Raw genomic sequence first — 22,616 nt, forward strand, 5'->3', positions numbered from 1 at the left:
CAGGATTAGCGTGCCCTAACAACGTGGGCGGTTAGTCTGGAGCCGACTCGAGTAGTCCGTTGTGGATTCGACGAACCACTACTAGCCCGTGCAGTGCGGACATCCACCGTGCGAACATTTGCTGTTGGCGGCTCAAAGAATCGCCTCGCTCGTCTCGTCGATTTAAGTGCCCTCTACTTGGTGCAATCGGGTGTCATCGCAAGCCAATAAGTCGCAAGGCGTCGGCCAAGCTACCTCCACGGCCGATCACTCCACGCAACTAGGGGACGCCTATACCCCGAATGAAACGCCTGCGCGCATGACCCGTTTGTGAGGCGTCGAGACGAAGCCACTGATCGAGCTGAGAACCGACTGCGCGACGGTGAAACAGAAGAAGGCGGATTGGGTTGAATCACGTGGGGACTACCGACTGCGAGCGACGTCCGACGTTGGATTCCTCGTTTGCGCACATCAAGGTCAGATCTGATCCTATTGCTCACTCTAGAGTTAGTTTTCCAATTGGAAATCGAAAAAGTTAGAAAGCGTGACGTCACCATAGGCAATTAGGTTTATTTGAATTTGAACTAATTTGCTTTGAATTTGGAGCTCAGCTCCCGAAATACAATCTATTTGAACTCGAACGATTTAGTTGAATTGACACCGCGTTCGACTATTGATTTAGAATAATAAATTACTTCGAATTTAGTTTGTACTCCACTTTTTTCTCGCGTCACGCTAATAAACTTTGAATTGATTATTTGATTGTGTTAGTTTATTTTAGCAAAGTAATTCCTCTTTGGCGGATCATTGAGATTTGATTTTCGGTAATTATTTTAGATCATTTGTTTGAAATTCTATCTGCTGAGTTTATTTGATTTGCCGTACGACGTTTGGGACGAAATTGCGACCTTAGTTCTGCGAACTTCAGTTGACCTGCCCTGAGAAGGCAGTCTCTTTCCGGGCTAATTAACGGAGTAACGGTCCTTCGTTGAAGGTGGCGCTTAAGCCGTTACTTGGAAACAGAACAGAGCGTTACAAGCTGAACACTTTTGGGAATTACGAACTCTTCTGAGGATAAACCTAGAACTTCCTGGTTCCTGTATGCGTCCATTTATCTTCCAATACTATTTGCTGGGAGAATTCCTCAGAATTTTTTGAACTCCAGGAGGAATTCCTGTAAGAATTTCAGAAAATAAACATGTACGAATTCCTGGATAGAATATGGGAGGAATAGCTAGTGAAATTTTTGAAGAGATCTCATGAGGAAATCCTAGATAAATTTCTGGAGGATTCCTTGGAGGAAACTCTGGAGAAATTCCTAGAGGAATTTTGGACGGAATCCTTAGTAAAATTTCATAAGAAATCTCTTTAAAACAATCCTTGAGGAAATCTTGAAGAAATTTGTGAAGGAATCCTTGGAGAAATGCCTGTAGAAACTTCTGAGCAAATTCCTGGCGTAATTCCTGGAGGAATTCTTGGATTGGACCCAGCAGGAATTCCTGGAGAATTTGCTTAAGCAATTTTTTTGGGTGAATTCTTGAAATCCCTAGGAGAATTCCGGGAGAAATTCCTGAAGAAATCTCAAGAGAAATTCTGGGAGGAATTGCTGGAAAAATCCCTTGAGAAATTCCAGGAGGATTTCTTCAAAGAACCCTTGGAAGAATTTCTAGAGGACTCCCTGGTGGAATCTTTGGGAATATCCTTCGAAAAATTCATGGAGAAATCCCTGTAGGAATTCCTGGAGGAATCTCTGGAGGAATGTCTGGAGAATTCCCTAAAAATTTCCTCAAAGTATTCCTGGAGAACTTCCTAAAAGAATCTCAGAAGAAATCCCAAGAGGATTTCCGGGAGAAATTCCTGGACGAATTGCTGGCATAATTCCTGAAGGATGCCAGGAGCATTCCGGAAGAAATTCCTGGGAAATTCCTAGGTAATATCACAGAGGAATAAATGGAGGAGTTCCTAGTGGTATTCCTGTAGAAATTTCTGGAGGAATCTCTTGAGGAATTCTTGAAAAAAATACTGGATAAATATCTAGAGGAATCTCCAGAAGAATTCTGAGAGATTTCTGTTTCTATTTCTGTTATTTTTCTATTTCTGAAAGAACCTCTTGAGAGATTCCTGGAGGAATTTCTAGCGGAATTGCTAGTGCAGTTCTTGGAGAAATTCTCGAAGGAATTCCTGAAGGAATTCCTGGGGTTATCCTTCAATAAATTTGTGAAGAAATCCCTTGAGGAATCTCTGGAGGAATCCCTGGTGGAATACCTGGAGGAATCCCTGAAAAATTGTTGAATGAATCCCTGGAGAATATTCTTGAAGAATTTCTGAAGAAATCCCTAGGGGATTTCCTGGAAGAATCTTTGGAGAAACTTCTGGAGGATTTCCTGGAGGAATCTTCAAAGAATTTCCTGAAGAGATTTTTCATGGAGAAATCTCTGGAGGAATCCCTCAAGCAATTCCTGATGGAATCTCGGGAGAAATTCCTGGAGAAATACCTAGAGGAATTGCAGACATAATTTCTGAAAGATGTCCAGGAGCAATTCCAGGAGAAATTTCTAGGAGGGTTTCTGATGATATTACTGGGGTTATTCCTGGAGAAATTCGTGGATAAAATCCTGGAGGAATTACTAGAGGTATTCCTTTGGGAATTTCTGGAGGAATCTCCAAGAGAAATTTTTGGAAGAATTACTGGATGAATTTGTAGAGAAATTCTGGGAGATTTCTATTTCTATTTTATTATTTTTCTATTTCTGAAAAAAATCCTTGATAAAATCCTGGAGGAATTTCTACCGGAATTTCTGGATGAATTCTTGGATAAATCCTTGAAGGAATGCCTGAAGGAATCTCTGGGGAAATCCTAGAAGAAGTTTGTAAAGAAGTCCCTGGGGGAATCCCTGAAAAATTACGGAATCCTTGAAGAAATTCTAGGAGGAATCTCTGTAAGAATTCCTTCAACAATCTCTAGAGGAGCTCTGGAAGAAATTTCTTAAAAAAAGTCCTGGAGGAATGCCTGTAGCAATTCCTGGAGGGAATACTGGAGGATTTTTTAAAATAATTCCTGGAGTTGTTTCTGAAAGAAACACAGAAGATATTCCCGTGTGAATCCTTGGAGGAATGCTTGAAGGAAAACCTGGTGGAATCCCGGAATCAATCCCATGATGAATTCCTTAGGAAATCCCAGGAAAGCTTTCTTAACAAATTCCTGGAAGAATTTCTGTAGGAAAAAAAATGATGACATCCATGCCTGCAATAATTTTTGAACGAATTATTGTTGGAACCTTTAGATGGACTACCAAAAGAATGTTTTGAACAATGATTTAAGGAACTCCTGGAAATTCCTGGAGGAATCATCGAAAAAAACACTGGAAAAATCACTGAAGGAACTTCTAAAGATATCCCAGGAGAAATTCCCGGAGGAATGTCTGGTGAAACCCATACAGGAATTCTTAAAAAAAACTCTCTGGAGCAATCCACTGAACTAAGCTATGGAAAATTCCTGAAGGAGTTCATCGATGCATCCTTGCAGAAGTATCTGTAAAAAAACTCAAGAAATCGTGGGAGGAATTCTTGAATCATTTCTTGGAACAAACCCTAAAAACAATCTGAACCCTACAAGATGTCCATGGAAGATTTCACGGAAGAGAAACTTCTGGACATGTCCCTTGAGGAATTTCTGAAAGAATCCTTGGAGAAGTTCCTGAATAAATGCCTGAAGGAATTTCTGGAGATGTCCTTGAAAGAATTTGTAAAGAAATCCCAGGTATTATTCTCTAAGCATGACGTTTGTTTGAATTAAATACAAGTGAAAATTCGTGTAGCTGTAGCACATAACTGCACTCTATAGCAGCATATAATTCTACAAAGTCCTTATTTTTCCCTACCGGAAACTTGGCATGATGTTTTTGTATTCCATGAATAAACATCACAAAAATTAACCAATCAACCAAGCTTGTTATTTGGTTAAATTCTATGATAATATTTAAATAGATCTCTTGGAGAAATACTTGGCGAAATTTCCAGCGATTCTCAAGAAAAAAGGTTTAATAATTGTGGATAAAAACCTCAATTATTAAAATAATCTAGAGAAAAGTTTTTTTTTATATATTTTTTCTGGAACTCTTGAATTATTGATAATCTTTGAGTCGGCTCAAATTTAAAAAAAATGTTTCGACCAGGGGGGCACGGACCACCCCCCCCCCCTCCCCTGCTCCCTCTGGCTACGCCCTTGATCGGACTGTTTGTTCGATATCCACTCTAGTCTGAGGACATATAACATCAATCGAAAATTTCTCCACTAGGCCATAGAATTCCTTCCAAGGCACGAAATGTTGCTAATTGACAAATTGAGAGATGAAATTTGTGAAAAAATCGCGTTCTGGTGGGATTCGAACCCACGACTCCCTATTCGCTAGACCTGCGTTTTAAGCAACTAAGCCACAGAACAAGTAATGATTCTGCAGAATAGAAAGCCAAACTGACTCAAAAGCCGCACCGTGAACACTTCTATTTCATAAACTCATCTCTCTTTCACTGTCTGGTGGCTAGGTATGTGGAGTACGAGAGTAAGTCTCGGCTTCATAAAAATAATTCGTTCTCACTTGTAGTTAGGCACAAACAGGAGTGTGTTGTGGATTGGCATCTAAGCCGAAAGAGAGATGAGTTTGAGAAATATGAGTGTTCACGGTGCGGCTTCGGAGTCAGTTTGGCTTTCTATTCCGCAGAATCATTACTTGTTCTGTGGCTCAGTTGGTTAAAGCGCCAGTCTAGTGAATACGGAGTCGTGGGTTCGAATACCACCAGAACGCAAAAACATTTTTCACTACGAAAAAAAAATCAGAAGATACCTTGATCCATCCTCTACATGTGTATGAAAACCGATTTTGAAAATATTGCTTCGTTATTTAATAAAAAATCAAAAACCAAAAAGTGAGGAAATGCTTCCAATTTCGCCTTAAGCGAAATTGGCAGTTTTTTCTTTCATAAATTCCTCTAGGAAGAAATTTCTTCATGGCTACCTACACATATACCCACTTGAATTTATCCAGACACTAAGAATTGCTTTACATGTTCTTCTAAATCACCTGATTTTTTTCTAAGGAATTTTCTGAAGAAACTCCCTTAGGAATTCCTTTAGGGATTTTTTCATTCATTCATTCAGAAAATTTCTCAGAGATTGCTCTCGGAAATTATTTTAGCTATTTCTTCAGAAACTATACCAGAAATTTACTGAGGAATTGCTCTAGGGATTCTATTGAAAATTCCCGCATGAATGTGTCCAGAAACTTTCTCTGAAATTCATCCAAAAAATCCATCAGGAATTCTTGCAAGAGAATAAGAGATTCCTGCAGGAATTCAAACAGAGATTCCTTCAGGATATCCACTATGTATTTACTCAGAAGTTTATCCGAACCTTCCTCTTGGAATAACTCCAATAATTCCACCACGGATTCTTTAAAAAATGTTTTCAAAGTATTTGTTCGAATGTTCCTTTCAAAATATCTCAAGAGTTCTTCTAGGTATCATTTCAGCCGTTTATTTATCCATTTCTCCAGGTATTCCCACAGAATTTTTGTTTTAAATCCGTCCACAGATTTCTCCAGGAAAGCTTTCATAAAATTGACTAAGTATTTTATTAAAGGATTGCTCTAAGAATTTTCTCATGACTTTCTCAATATTTTCTATAAGAATGTCACCGAGCGTTTCCCGAGAAGTTTCTTCAGGTTTTTCTCCTGGAAGTTCTTAAGAAATTCCCCCTGAGGTTTCTTCATAAATTCCTCTGGCATGTCTTCAGATATTTCTCCAAAGATTCATTCAAAAGTATTTCCTTAGATTCCTTCAGAAATACTACTGAAGACTTTTTCAGAAATTTCTTCAGGGGCTCTCTCAGAAATTCCTGCTGGGATTCCTTCTGAAATACCTTTGAGGATAAATTTTTATCACTAGAGACTTCTTCAGAATTAAAGGGTTTTTTCTCAGGAACTTCAGCAAAGTATTTCTTCGAAAGTTCTCCCATGGAGACTTCAGAAATTCTTCTAAATATTGCTTTACAAATTCTATACTGATTTCTTTGATGTGAAGTTCTTCACAGGTATAGGGTCATACGACTGGAAACTTGATGGAAAAGGAGATGGCTTTCTCAGTCTTCGATTCAAGAACGATTTTTATTTACATTCCGACGTTTCGGACTAGGCATTTATGTCCTTTTTCAAGGGTCGTTCTGTCTACAATCTATCGTTTTTGGGGCATTTGCATAAGGAATGCTCTTCTGGATTGCTTTTCTTGTATACATGCTACCCCCTTCATACGTGTGTGAACTTTCGCTAGCTGTCGGTTCATCAAAAAGGGGCTTTTCTCGCAATTTTACCATTTGCACACATCTGCGTGTGCCCTATCATTCCTTCACAATCAGCCACACACTGTTGGGCCTACAACCAACCGACCATTATTCGAGAGACAAGTTTAAGAGCGGAAATCAGAGCATCCGCTCGATATGTTTACAACAGCCATCTAAATGCGCTGTTCGTGAGACAGTAATACAAGATATTATGAGCGGAATTAACATCCTCTTAAAAGTGCATTTGAAAGGGAGCATCCCTCCCACCGCAATCCTTTCGCCAGCACAAAATCACGAGAACATTGTAATCGTCGGGCACCCCGTGGAGGGTCTTTTCTGTGACTATGTTTTGACGGCGGCAGGAGCCTCAGCCACGACGACGATGGCGGCGGTAGTAGCCAACACTGTTCAAAGCTTATTAGAAAATTATGAGTTTATGCTAATTTTTATTACCTTATGCGCGTGGTTCGTCGACTCTATGGGTCGTTGCGATAGACAGACAGTGATCACCAGCCTTGTTCATGCGGTGACTGCAAAGGTCTTTGGCGGCATGGGTAACTTTCTGTCGTCGACGTCGGCATCAAAGGAGGATGTTTTAGTTTTGTTTTGTAACAGTGCCAGCGAGTCGGTTATGATGTTTGGTAAATAATTCTGTCTTCTTGTCTTCTTGTCTTCTTGTCTTCTTGTCTTCTTGTCTTCTTGTCTTCTTGTCTTCTTGTCTTCTTGTCTTCTTGTCTTCTTGTCTTCTTGTCTTCTTGTCTTCTTGTCTTCTTGTCTTCTTGTCTTCTTGTCTTCTTGTCTTCTTGTCTTCTTGTCTTCTTGTCTTCTTGTCTTCTTGTCTTCTTGTCTTCTTGTCTTCTTGTCTTCTTGTCTTCTTGTCTTCTTGTCTTCTTGTCTTCCTGTCTTCTTGTCTTCTTGTCTTCTTGTCTTCTTGTCTTCTTGTCTTCTTGTCTTCTTGTCTTCTTGTCTTCTTGTCTTCTTGTCTTCTTGTCTTCTTGTCTTCTTGTCTTCTTGTCTTCTTGTCTTCTTGTCTTCTTGTCTTCTTGTCTTCTTGTCTTCTTGTCTTCTTGTCTTCTTGTCTTCTTGTCTTCTTGTCTTCTTGTCTTCTTGTCTTCTTGTCTTCTTGTCTTCTTGTCTTCTTGTCTTCTTGTCTTCTTGTCTTCTTGTCTTCTTGTCTTCTTGTCTTCTTGTCTTCTTGTCTTCTTGTCTTCTTGTCTTCTTGTCTTCTTGTCTTCTTGTCTTCTTGTCTTCTTGTCTTCTTGTCTTCTTGTCTTCTTGTCTTCTTGTCTTCTTGTCTTCTTGTCTTCTTGTCTTCTTGTCTTCTTGTCTTCTTGTCTTCTTGTCTTCTTGTCTTCTTGTCTTCTTGTCTTCTTGTCTTCTTGTCTTCTTGTCTTCTTGTCTTCTTGTCTTCTTGTCTTCTTGTCTTCTTGTCTTCTTGTCTTCTTGTCTTCTTGTCTTCTTGTCTTCTTGTCTTCTTGTCTTCTTGTCTTCTTGTCTTCTTGTCTTCTTGTCTTCTTGTCTTCTTGTCTTCTTGTCTTCTTGTCTTCTTGTCTTCTTGTCTTCTTGTCTTCTTGTCTTCTTGTCTTCTTGTCTTCTTGTCTTCTTGTCTTCTTGTCTTCTTGTCTTCTTGTCTTCTTGTCTTCTTGTCTTCTTGTCTTCTTGTCTTCTTGTCTTCTTGTCTTCTTGTCTTCTTGTCTTCTTGTCTTCTTGTCTTCTTGTCTTCTTGTCTTCTTGTCTTCTTGTCTTCTTGTCTTCTTGTCTTCTTGTCTTCTTGTCTTCTTGTCTTCTTGTCTTCTTGTCTTCTTGTCTTCTTGTCTTCTTGTCTTCTTGTCTTCTTGTCTTCTTGTCTTCTTGTCTTCTTGTCTTCTTGTCTTCTTGTCTTCTTGTCTTCTTGTCTTCTTGTCTTCTTGTCTTCTTGTCTTCTTGTCTTCTTGTCTTCTTGTCTTCTTGTCTTCTTGTCTTCTTGTCTTCTTGTCTTCTTGTCTTCTTGTCTTCTTGTCTTCTTGTCTTCTTGTCTTCTTGTCTTCTTGTCTTCTTGTCTTCTTGTCTTCTTGTCTTCTTGTCTTCTTGTCTTCTTGTCTTCTTGTCTTCTTGTCTTCTTGTCTTCTTGTCTTCTTGTCTTCTTGTTTTCTTGTCTTCTTGTCTTCTTGTCTTCTTGTCTTCTTGTCTTCTTGTCTTCTTGTCTTCTTGTCTTCTTGTCTTCTTGTCTTCTTGTCTTCTTGTCTTCTTGTCTTCTTGTCTTCTTGTCTTCTTGTCTTCTTGTTTTCTTATACCATAACAAAGATTTGCTGAATAAAATGAAAATACGGTAAAGGAATCCTAAATTGTGCATAACTTTCCTCTCCGAGAAACCTCACTAACTCAAGGGATTAGCCTATCAGTAAGCCTTCAACTCTCACATTCACTTCCATCGTTTGGAAATGCTCTTACATAAAAGCTCGCCGAGAATGTTGAGTGCTCTCATTTGCTTATTGCGATAATAGCGATTTAATTGCGGTCATTTTTCCACCATCCAATGACGGCGTTGAAGGCGACTTCGTCGACGATGGACGACGACGGCTCGGTCTTGCTACTGTTTTACTAACTTCGCATAAATACTACTACTGCGCCCGCTCCATCGCTTTTTTATCGTGTTTATTGATCTAGTTTAAGTCTTTAGGGTTTCGTTTTTCATGCTTCGGACCGCTCATTTGTTTTGGATTAGCCCTCGTGGGATGAATGTATGTTTCAAAGTTTTAGTTGTTTTTGTGGACCCACAGCTGGTAGCAAGCTGTAATCAATTATCGACCGAAAGCTGCTGAGAGTGACCGGTGGCTGCCGGATGCTTTTAAGTGCACCCTAAGTTTGCACCGTAATTGGCACTGGTCTTAAAGATCGCACATTATGTTGCCAGTGTAAGGTAGCTGGTAAGACCCATTTTGAATACTGTGTGCTGGAGTTGATCACCGATCGTCGGAAGACGAATCACTGGGTGCTAATCCCATCAGGCATACAATTAAAAGTAAATACCATGGCATATGCAATTATTGAACAAATTTCCAGCCATATTAGATGGCGTAAATCTAAGCGAATAAGGAATCAAGAATAACTTTCACTTTGAGGTATAGTGTTAGGGTTAGACATTTGTTCACATCTTCCTGACTGCAAAAACTTATCTGAGCGACAGTGTCGTCAACTTTTATTAATTATTTTCTCAATTTTAGACTTTTCCAGCAGAAAAAAAATCAATGTCTGTTGCACTTGTTCTCTTTGAAGTTATTTTCATCCGACAATTTGAACCATTTAATAACAGTCGTGCGTGCCAGAGCGGCTTCATCCTTTTGAAGTTTTCATGTGTGTCTTCACATCGTCTTGGTCATCTTCCGAAACACTTATCCGCGGAAGGAGACCACGCGCCCCATGCACTCATCAACCTCTGGTACCCGAAGGTAGTTGGACTGTTAATTTGTTTTGCCGGATTGCGTCAATTAATTTTCAGAGTCCCTCTCTGCGACGGCGAGGTTGCAAATCTTCTCAGATTTACTGCGTCCTCCAGCACAACCGAACAACCACATAAGACTCACAACGCACGGGGCAAGATAAGGAAATTGATAAGGACCCCTATCAGGGGGACCTCCTTTTAATGATATATCTCTCTCCCTCTGTACGTGCGGACCAGTACCGGAGAGAATGTCCAGGGCATTTTTCTTTTCGTCGACCTCGGTTGTTGGAAATCCGAAACTTTCTCGGCTGGAGCTGCATCCGAATCGGGCTCGACTGTATGGCGTAAGACCCTCGCGCCGTTGCCAAGAAGGTGCATCAATTTAGCGTTAATTATTGATAATTTATCATAGAAGGTTCATGAGCTCCGCGAGGGGAGGGATCCGATTGCGGCAAGAATTTGGGTCGAATTTTTCAGCAACCGAACGATGGTTGGGCGTTGTTGTTGTTATTGCAGGCACTCGTTACGCAGCCAGCCCAGACAGAGCTGTGCCTAGAGGTGAGAGAGCACTAATGAAGGTTTTAAGCCCTCCGTGAATGCGGCGATGGGCTTGGGTAGGAACCGAAATATTCCGAGGGCCAGTTTCGCGCAAGCCAGAACTGATTGATTAAGCGTAATTAGCGGAGTGATTTCGGTACAATTTCAGCAGGCGTGAAAGGAAAGTACCGTGGCCGTTTTCCCACAATGATGTTCCCTGGAGAGATTGATGTAGTTCTGTAGAAACATCTACTTACCTTATTGTAGCAAAATAATATATGCCACTACTAAGTGTACAGTAAAAACACATTTACATCGTATGTGGCCAGAAGCCGCACAGACTAAACAATACTATCACTAGACAACAGACAACACACACAGCACCTAGTAGCCCAGTGGAGAATTTGATCCTGTGAACGAGGGAGTTGAATTCGTAATTACGAGCCTTTTTTGTCGGCATGAGAATGGAGACGGACATACATATCCGGCAGATCACGGCTAATGAAAATGTTCAACGAGAAGTTCCCTCGCTTCCTGAGCCAGCTTGACTCGAATAAGCTGTACGACAGCCAGAAATTATTTCTGATGATATCAGCAACTACGAGATGAACTAGTGCTTAAAATGACCACACCGGTTATGCAGCTACGTGGGACAAGCTCCACCAGAGCTGCAAAATCGGATAACAAGTTCAATAGCTATACTAAGATTTGTTGCCACTGTATTTGAAGGACGAACAGAACCTCGAGAATATGCAGTTTACTGTGTTCTCAGCTGAAAAAGCTGTTGTTAAGACACTAGGACAGTGGATGCGCCTACAAGAAGACGGTAAAGCACGTGCTTCGGATCAATGCTGGTCGATCAACACAGTTCAAACAGGGAAATCAATTGACAAGTTGGTTCATCATGTTGCTGAAACTGTGAAGCCCGCAGAACTGTGGGATCTTCCAAGAGTCGACATTATCAAGATCCTGTGGAGCCCATGTACAGCGATTAAGTGATTTAAGTTTTGAAGAATGTTCGAAGAGGAAGAAACAAAGCCAAGCCGAATGCTTAACATGAACGAAAGGGGGTAACACAGCCGCTTCTGAGCAACAAGCCTGATGTTGGATGATGCCGGTCGGAGATTGGCGACATCACACAGTTCTAGGCCAATCTATGGAACAACCCTGTCCAGAACAGCGATGATGGGGTGTGGTGAGCTGAAAAAGAGCGGCAGTCAAATGGAGTGAAGATCTGTCCGCAATCGTGGTAACGGCTTTTTCTTTAATCAATTCGAAATTTTAGGTACTGGGCCGGAAGGGTTAACACGCGGACCACCTACACAGTAGTGACCTTTCTCTCCACTATTGAACTGGATTCCCTGAAACTATGAACACAGACTCACTTATGTTCTGCCCTCGGGTCTTGATTTAAAACGAACGTTGATTTGCTGTCACTTGGTTTATTACTTAAGATAGTAACTTGTAAGACTGATCACGTAACGTCATTGGGGTCCCTATTTATATCATCTCCATTTCCTTAGAGTCATGCGATAGCCTTTGTGTCCCTTTCTTCTAATTGTTAGGTTGCTTTTCAACCTTAATTTGACCTTCCAATTGAATTATCACAATCATCTCATAGCCCCCCTAGCCTCCTTAAAGGTCTACAATTCTTCTTCCCAAACTGCCGATTTGTATTATCACAAGACATTTTCCTTCCTTGTCTAAAATATCGACAGAGGTACGCCAGACCATGAAGCAATAGTATGGGTGAGAGCCTAGTATTTAACTCATTCGGCGAGTTCTATCTTCTCTACCACTACCAGTGTAAATCTATGCTGTCACTGTCAGTCAGCAACCCTAGAGCAAAACAACTTCTGCTGATGGTTGGATCGGTAAGTATTTTTGAGTCTGATCTAATTTCTATACTGATTTAATTCATTTCTATTTCATTTGTCAGCATTCAACTAGGGTATCGCGCCACTTGGACGGTGGCTTCTATATTCGTCTGTTTTCCACTATAACTCAGTCAATTTTGAACCAATTGACTTGAAATGTTGTACACGGGTAGATACAGTGACCCCACACCGATGAATCACCTTAATTTTCGTACACTATTTATGAATCACCATGTTGATCAAATGGAGTGATCCATAAACTGTGGTCATTTTTGCCGATTCATAAATTGTGGGGTCACTGTACTATACCTATCTCATCACATTCAAAAAGTTGTGTCAATTGGTTCAAATTTGACTGAGTTATAGTGGAAAACAGGCGAATATAGAAGCCACCGCCCAAGTGGCGCGATTCCCTAATAACCTTCCGGGCCGGAACAACGGGAGTTGTACCAGCACCTGATTTCACTGTGTTTTAGTCCAGAACTCACAGCATCAGGAGGCGAATATTCCAAGGAAACATCAGTCCGCTGTTGTTTTGCCTTGCCATGAACATTCAACTCATTCAATGAATGCAACTATAGGTATCGTTTGAGAAGTGCGAGAATGAGTACAAGAGTTGAGCACACCTTCTCTATAAACGAGCTGAAGACGTTTGCGGAACCTGCTCAAAAAACTGCACAAACTGCTACTGGCTTTCAATCGAAGTTTCATAATATACAGATTACATACATACATACTGTGTTCAGTGCTGTCATGGTAAAACCAGAGCGGGTTTCTCAAGTTTTTCAAATTTAAGCCCTGACTATACTGGCACGAACTCTTGAAAATGGCGTCAATATTACGCCTAATTAAGAATAATTCCTAATTAATTGTAATTATCGCGGAAGGGGCATTCTTGCAGGAATTCCTTTCCGGGATGAGTTCAACAAGATTTCTTTTGTACATACCTCCGAGAATTATTTCAGAATATTTTTCTTCCCATGAAACTAATTCTTTAGAACTTTGTGAAGTAATTTCTCCAGAAATGTTATCCGCATTTCCTCTAAGAGATTTTTTTTAGAATTTCTACAGGAGTTCTTCTAAAAATTACTAAAAAAATTCTTGAAAACTTTTAAAATATTTTTGTGGAAGTTTCTCTAGGTATTCCACAAGGGATTGCTTAGGATTTATGCAAACCATTCTTCTGAGATTCTTCCTAAAATTATACCAGTGATTCTTCAGGAATTTCTCCGAAGATCCTCTCAACAAAAATAACTGCAGAATCTATTCGTTGGCATTTTTCAAAGAATTTTTCAATACCTTTTTGTGATTACCTATAGAGAGTTCTTCAATTTTCCAAGTTTTTCTTTCAAAATATAATTTTTTTCAGACATTTCTGCAGTGGTTTTCCAATGAATTCCTCCAGGATTTTTTTTGCTTGTGTAGGATTTCCTTGAAAATTTGTCTCTACAGGAGTTTTTGTATACTTTTACAATCAGAAATTGTATAAGAAATTCTACGAAGAATTTCCCCAGAGGTATCTCTAGGAGTTTTTCCAAGGATGCACTCAGAAAATCCTACAGGCAACCATCAGAAATTAATAGAAGGATTTCATAAGGAATTCCCAGAGTATACTTATCTGCAAAGTCTGCTGTTATTTCTACATAGTTTTTTTTAAGGGATACCTTCAGTAATTCCTCCAAGGGTTTCGCTAAGAACCCTTCCAAAAATTACACCAGCATATTTTTTTAATTACTTCCAAAGTTCCTTCAAAAGTTTTTCATGATTTTTCACAAGGAAATATTTCAAAGCTTAATTTTTTCTTGTTTTCTTCCAGAAATTCATCCACAAATCTTCCAGCGATAACTTCAGAATTTTTTTAAGGATTTCTTCAAAGGTATAACCAGATTCCTTCATATAATTCCTTTATATAATTCTCCAGGGACTTCTTTATAAATTCCATCACGGGTTCTTTCAGGAATTCCCCGGCATTTTTTTGTGAAATTTCTGATGAACGTCTGAAAAAAAATACTGGAGGCATATCTGACGTAATTCCTGCAGGAATACCTAGGATTCCAGAAGATTTTTTTTATCTGTATTAACGAGATTTTTAGCCCTAGACTAGTTCATCTCGCCTTCCAGAAGATATTTCTAACGGAACTGCTGGAGCAATTTCCAAAAAGGTTGTAATCTCTGCAGGAATCCGTGAAGGATTGGATATCTTGGAGAAACACTTTTAAGATTTTTAGAGAAAATGTTAAAGAAATACGTGAGAAACTCTATGAATGAACTTTGAAGAACTCCTTTACTGATATTCCTGAAGAAATCTCTTAAATTCTGAAGTTCTGAAGTCGCTGGAGACATTTTTGACCAGATCTGACCAGAAATTTCTGAAAGAATTCTTGTAGGAATTTCCGAAAAATCCTTGTAGAAATCTCAGGAAGTCTTTGTTAAAGCTCTGGAGGGATATCTAAAGAAATTCCAGGGGTATTATTTGAAGAATCCCAGAAGGAATTTCCGGAGAACTTCCTAGACATAAACCTGGGATTCCTAGAAAAGAACACACTCAATTTTAAATACCGTGTTTGGTATTTATCAAAATTTATTTTCATCAAAAAAATATCGAACAGGCAACTCAGGATTGAGTCTGTATATTGGGTATTTTTTTGAATTTGCGTAAATTCCTAAAGAAATCCTCGAATAAAATTCATTGAAGATCTTCTGAATGTGTTCCTGGTACAATCTGGGGACGGTTTTCTTAAAGAATTTCTGTAGAAACGCCTAAATAAGCTTTTGTAAAGAAATAATGTTGTGGTACTCCTAAGGGAACTCCTGCAAAATTCCTGGGAAATACACTCCCGATCAAAAGTTTGGGGTCACCCCCTCAAAAAACATGTCATTTTTTTAGGCCCATATCTCCGCCAATTTGCGTCCGATTTCAAACCCTAGGTTTCATTCAAAAGATAATAAGTCAAAGAAACTTTGAACATGATTTATAAGAAACTTTTTCAAAAAAAATTTGTATGTAAACTTAACCCAAAGTTGCCAAATTTTCTAAAAAATGAATATAAACTTACGGCCTTGTCGCGGGAAATTGGGTCAACCAAATTTTAAGATGAGAGCGGTAATATAACCCATTTTCTATTAGCTTTCAACTGCTTTTAACAGAACTTAGCTAAAAAATCTAGAAAAAAAGTTATTAAGTAAATTAGCCCTTCATGTCATCGACCAAAAGTTTGGGGTCGCCCCTCAATATGATGTATCGGCCAAAAGTTTGGGGTCACTTTCGTAAAACGTGGAAAAGTGATTTGGTGATATCTTCGTCATCTATAGTTCAATTTTTATTCTTTTTGGCTCGTTTCAAAGATAATTAACTAAATTTACGTTTGATGTCTTTGGCTTAACGTATTTAACGATTTTTGTATATAAAGTTAACACATTTCACCACATTTCAAAAAATGAGGCAACTCCACGTTAAGTTTTAGTATGTAAATTTCAACAAATATGTGTGGTTCAATGTATATGCAGTAAGTATCATTCATTGTGTTTCAAATAAGCCAAGAAGAATTAAAATTGAATGAAAGATGACAAAGATATCAACAAATCGCTTTTCCATGTTTTACGATAGTGACCCCAAACTTTTGGCCGATGACATGAAGAGTTAATTTACTTAATAACTTTTTTTATAGATTTTTTAGCTAGGTTCTGTAAAAAGCAGTTGAAAGCTAATAGAAAATGGGTTATATTACCGCTTTCATCTTAAAATTTGGTCGACCCAATTTCCAGCGACACTGCCGTAAGTTTATTTTCATTTTTTAGAAAACTTGGCAACTTTGGGTTAAGTTTACATACATAATTTTTTGAAAAAGTTTCTTTTCAATCATGTTCAATGTTTCTTTGACTTATGATCTTTTGAATGAAACCTAGGGTTTTGAAATCGGACACAAATTGGCGAAGATATGGGCCTAAAAAGATGACATGTTTTTGAGGGGGTGACCCCAAACTTTTGATCGGGAGTGTATGTCTGAAAAAGGAAGTCCTGGAGAAATTTCAGGGGAAATATATGGAGGAATATCTGGAGGAAATCCTGAAAATAGGTTCGACTTCTTTCTTCCAAATCTAAGGTTGCCCCACTAAAATGCCGGACAATACTACGATTGGAGCTTTGCGGCGCTGTTTAGAGAGCAGAACCACTCGAGAAGTTCTGCGATTCGATTAGAATAGCAGCAGCACGTCACTTCTGGACAGATTCCACGTGCGTCCTTCGATGAATCCTGGCTTCTCCAACCACTTGGACGACATTTGTTGCGAGATCCATTTCCCGAGGCTCCCCAAGACATTCTAGAAAATGACTTTTGGTGGCAAGGACTCGCCTGGCTGCAGTAAGGCCGAGTTCAATCATGAGTATTTTTGGAAGTTCTCGTCGTATTCAGACCTTGTTCGGCGTATCGCATACTGGTTGCGCCTTATGAAACTACTTAGACTACCATCCTCACAAAGGAGCAGTTCAGGATTTCTTTCCACTGCAGAGCTGCGTGAAGCGGTGAGCACCCTAATTCGTCTGGTACAAGTTGAGGAGTTCCAGGCGTTCTCTAAAGGACAACCGGTTGCTATGGGATCACGTTTACGATGGTACAACCCTTTAATCAGAAAAGATCAACTGCTGCAATTAGGCGGGCGGTTGAAGCATTCCCTGGAGTTAGAAGAGTCAAAACATCCTTCAGCACTACCACGAACGCTTGCTTCATGCTGGACCCATGCTGGACAGCTCATGGTGATCCGTAAGACCATAATGTCCAATTAACGTTTCCGGCAAGATAACGAAGTACCACGACCTGGCGGAGGAGTTGAAGCAAATGTGGCACTTGAAGGACATCCGCGAAGCTCCGGTTGTCCTTTTTGGTAACCGGGGTTGTCCCTAAATCTCTTTTAAGATCCGTCGACGATTCCAGAAACATCACAACTTATTATACATTCGAAACATACTCATTAGGATATTTCTATGGATTTCTCCATATTTGCATTGCCTTCAAGTTTCTTAAAACCGTTTGAAATTTGAAAGATCCTCAAAACATATTGTCCCAAGTCCCATCGCAACACGTGTTCATCGACCTCAAGGTGGCATACGATAGTAATGTATCACAAAGAGCTATGGAAGAACATGGATTTGAACGGATTTTTCTAAGAAGCTTTTCAGGTTGATGTCAAAGCAGTGCAACTACAGACGTTTTATGAATATGTAGTAGTTTGAGCAATGCGCTCGAAACATCAAGGAGAAAACATTTAACTAGAAAAAAAAAATGAAGATTCTAGTGCCACCAGCAAAACCAAATTATCCCCATTTCATAAAGTAACCTGCATTGAACATCGCATCAATTCCACAACTCGGTGAACCGTTTTGCAATGCTTTACACGATTACAATAAAATGACCTCGCGTCCAAAAACCATTCAATTGCAATTAATCGATACTGACCAAAATCACGTAAATTGTTATGTGATTGCGTGGAATGCGCCCAGGCCATGTCCAACCAATCACCACGCAATTCAAGAAGGATGCCATTTTATTCGGTACTATCCGCTTCATTCGCACTATACTACGCACAAGGACGAGAAGGCATCACCCAACCAACAATAACCCAATAAAATATTATTTGTTTTGTAGGTTCACTTTCTCATCGTTTCCCGCGAACTCGCTGACCCCAACCAACCAGCCAGCCGTGGCATGGACTGGCTGGTGGCCGTAGGGACTCATTCGCGGAATAAAATTAAGACCTCGTTGGCTGGCGGTGGCATATTTTCGCTCTCGACCAATAACAATTTTGCGTGACGGTGAAAAATTCCTGCGCACTTCGGTTTTTGGGGTGCGTACCAAGGCCGCCGCCGACCCCGACGACGAGCATGGCATCGATGAGGACAACGATGAACGATGAACGCACGTTCGATAATCGATATTGCCGATTCTGAGTAATGGTAAGGGTTGAACATGAAGGGATTTTCTTTTGAGAAGATTTGAAAATTTTAAAACATTTATATACATTTTTCTTTTTCGAACACCCAGTGTCTCACTAGCAACATTCAAAAGAACTCGAAACATCGAATTTATTTTTCAGTATGTTTAAACAGACTCCCATGTCGTCATTACTGGTATACTTACCCTGATCGATACTTGAACAAGCCAACATTGAGGAAAACCGCATTTCACCACGCTTGGACGACAACCATCCTGTCAGCGGTAAATCACTCAGCTACTGCGTAAAGCAGCGCAACACTTGATAAGATGGTTCCATGTTGAAATGCTCACGACAAGAACATAAGTAAGAGGGCGGCACTTTAAGCCCTAATCCGCAAGCCATGGCGTGGCGTGGTTTGGGGTTGTCGCGGCTTCTGACCAAACCACCTCATGTCGATCGATCGGCAGCCCGCATGTGCGTCATAAATCAATCGGTTCACGTGCTCTTGAGCATTTTATTAAATTACACATGTTAATCCTTTGTAAATAATCCCCGGTCGGTGTGGTGGAGAACGGGGCGAATGCGCAAGTTACTGCAGTCAGCCACAAAACAAATAGAAAAGCAGCGACGCGAACGGGACCGCAAATATAGCCATATTCCGCTGGCTACGCGATGGTGGCTGACCCGACTCATCGAAGATGATGAAACGGCAAGTGTTTTTCAGTTTGTGTCATACTCTCATATTAGTCTGCAGAACATAAACCTCACTGATGTCGGAAATTATATACACTGGAACCTCTATTTTTTTCAGGGGATTTGAGGAACCTTTAAAGTGCTGTCTGTCAAGATTTGTTGGCGTTTTTATGGGATTACGGGGACCTCAGGGGTATTTCAATAGTATTAAGGGTATTTTAGGGACGTTTCAAGGGTCTTTAAGGGCTACTCAAAAGATCTCAGGAGCCTTTAAAGGGCGTTTCAAGGTATTAAAAAGTCATTTGAGTAATTTAAGAGTTTCAGGGTGTTTCGGGAACATTTTAAGGGGTTCCTAGAGGTTTAAGGGGCGTTTGATAGCATTTCAGGGTCGGTTCAAAGGGTTTTCAGGTGAGTTTCTAGGGTTTATGGACCCTACTATAGGCGTCCAAAGAGTTTCAATGGCATTTCAAATCGATTATGATGATTTCAAGGGCGTTGCAATAGGATTATGGAGATTTCAGGGGCGTTTCGAGGCATTTTAGGTCAGGGTCGTATCAGGGGGTTTCATGAACACCTTTATATCAAAGGGTATTTCAGAGGCGTTTCAAATAATATGTGATCGGGTTTCTAAAAATCTTCTGAAACTTCCTGAAATGCCTCCATGATCCACCTGAATCCCCTCGGACCCTATGTAACGCACCTGGAAGGCTCCGAAACCTCCGAAAACCCCTCCGTAACGCTTCCGTAACGCCTCTGAATCCCGCCGACAATGCTCTGAAACTTCCTGAAATGCTTCCAAAATCTCCCTTAACCTTTTCATTTGCACCTCGCTGACGCGTTCTACAGCGGCGAGGTTGGTGAAAAAAGTCGTCCCGAAGGGGTTAAACCCCTTTTAACGCACCTGAGAGGCTCCGAAACCACCCTAGTACCCCGAAAACCCTCCTGTGATCTCCTGGTACCCCGCTGAAACGCCCTGTGATCTTTCTTTGCTCTCTCCTATGAACATAATGGCCACCATTGCAATAATTCCCGTCATTATCAAATACATATTCTTATGCACAGTATTGGTTCTGAGAAGCTTTCCTTCTTTCTATGCAGGGCATGAAAAAGGTGCTTAAATTAAAAGTGCATAAAAATAATATAGGTACATAAAAAGTGTACACTACACTACACAACACTTTCCTGGACCGACCAGGTGGTGTCATAGAGGTTACTACAAGTTACCCTCTCAGTAATTATCTCTTGATATCTTCAGAAATGCATCCAAAAATTATTCATGTTTGTCTTCAGAGGTTCCTTTAGCGAATTCTTAAGGAAATCTTCCAAGGATTTTTTTTAGAAATTCAGTCAGAAATTCTTTTGGATTTTTTTCTGTGAATTCCTTCTGCAATTCTTCCATTAATTCCCTTCGGAAAAATCTTAGTTTCCTTTAAAATTTTCCTCATTTTTTTAAGATATTAACGCAGGAATCAATGTAAGGACTTAAAAAAAATCTTTCTTGGATTCCTTCCCATATTGCTCCAGGGATTCTTTTGGAATATTCTTCTCCATTTCCTTTGAGAAAGTCTTTCACGCATATGATCTAAAAGTTCCTTATAAAGATTTTCCATGAATTGTTTCAGAATTTGCACTAGAACCCCGAGCAGAAGGGCATACCCGACTAGATGAACATAACAAGAATATATCATAATTATATCTTATTGCGATATAACTAACAAATTATGTTATAATTTTGTTATGACATGGACTGTTTATTACTTTTTCAAACTAAATTATAACAAAATATATTATAATCTTTTGTAACTAGTTTTGTTACAAATAAATCAGAACAAACTCTGTTATAACTTTGTTATTTTTGCAACTGAACAAAATGATCAGTTGATAAAATAACATAATTATATCAGAATTTGAAATTATTTTAGTTTTTAGCTATATTACAAAAAATAAGTAATTTGATTATGTATTCGTTTTTTTTTTTCATTGCTTGTGGAGCAATAGGTCGATGGATGCAGGTAAAAGATCAAAAAATGCTTATAAGGAAACAGCTTTATTCTATGTAATTGAAAAATTTATGAAAATACATTCAATTGCTGTTGATGGGCTGCAGTTTTGCTTGTTTTTATTGCGTAGAATGCCGGAAGCGTATCCGGCTACCCTCAAAACTGAAAAGTACTCATATTTTTTAAACCGATTTAAATGAACTTCGACTCGTTTGAATAAGAAATGTTTTTTTTTTTTTTTCATTGATTGGTTACATGGAACATGTTTTTATGCTATTGAGGGGCCCAGATTCAAAGAGGTGTAAGTGACCATTTTGTCGAGTTTGAGCTGAGCATATCGAAAAATCTTCAGATTTCAAGCTTTCAGGAACATTTTAAAGATTATTGTTATGATGATTAGAAAAAAATACAGTAATCAGAGAAAATTGGGTTGATATTGAAACTTCATACATTTTGAATGGGAACACGCTTGAAAATCCGTTCCAATTTTCACGAACAAAAAGTCACGAATAGCAGAACATTTTGTTTGACCAAATTCGTGACGCAGTTCTCGTCATCGAGAACTGTGGAAACATCTTTTTGTAAACATATTTCCAAATCCAGGAACTGAGTTCACGGTCTACTTTCGGCCCGTAACGCATTCAAAGCCGTGAACACAGATCATGCGCTTGTGATCTTTGAAACCCAAATAGGTGATTGTGTGCCCAGAAATGTGAACTCAATTCATGGTAGCTGTCACTTCCACAGCTTCCACACGAGAAGTAAAAAAAAAAACAAAAACACCAGCAAGTGCAGTGAAGTGAGAATCTAGTTGAAGATTATATTCTTAGAAATATAGAGAGATCTAGTTTATTATGGAAAATTATCAACTACTGAACTGCAAGTGCTGATTGTGACCATCTACAATTTTTTTTCGCAGTTTCAAGTTTTCGCAGGCGTAAAGTGCTGCAGTTTGTTTTTTTTTTGTATTCATTATTAAGGGGAAGATGTGAATTTTGTTCACGCACCAATTCTCTAAGAAATAGTTGACGTGCTGCTCATTGAATTCTTTTAATTGCATAATTGCAAACTTGCACTAAAAGTGAAGACTATCCGCCCCATAATTGATCGTAAAATTAGTGCCGGTATCCGTGAACCAAATTCTTGTTGTGATCTCATTAGATCTGATAATCGTGAACATTTATCTCCTTTTCCCGAACCAAGTTTCCATCATCAAGAACACGAATCATAAAAACAGGATCACAGTTCTCGTTTACGTGATATTTTCTCCACCATGTTTTGAGCGGCGGCGTTACGCATGCGTTACATTTAACTTTACGGAACTTAGTTCTCGAATCCGTGACATAAATTCATGGTGTATAATCGTAAACGGAGTTCCGATCTGTTCTGGAAATTGAGACTGAATGTTGATGATATCAGGAACGGATTATTTTGCGTGAAGAAAAACTGGTGAAAAACTTCAAAGCTCATTTACTCGAAAGTGGGTTTTTGTAACTTACTCCCCTTTGCTTCTAAGCTCCACTATTCTAATATCGTCATTGTTGGAGTTAGCGTATTGAAAAGACATGGTCTCTCATGAAACATGCTTCGTAATGATTACTTTGAAGTCAATACTTTGGGCCTAGGCTGGGCAGATATGCTATTGCAGCTGGTCTATGGAAAATTCCACGCGTATGGCAATTTGGGGTTTCCTTAACCCACGATGACCAGATCGGTTCAGTCGGATTTGTTTTAGATGGAAAAAATAAATCTGGATTTAATGAGATCAATATTGTCAAAATCGGAGAAAATTTATTGCAGATATAACCATTACATAGTAGGGGGATTAGGGGCATAATGGACAC

Source organism: Aedes albopictus, chromosome 2, assembly GCF_035046485.1.
Source record: "Aedes albopictus strain Foshan chromosome 2, AalbF5, whole genome shotgun sequence".
NCBI lineage: Eukaryota > Metazoa > Arthropoda > Insecta > Diptera > Culicidae > Aedes > Aedes albopictus.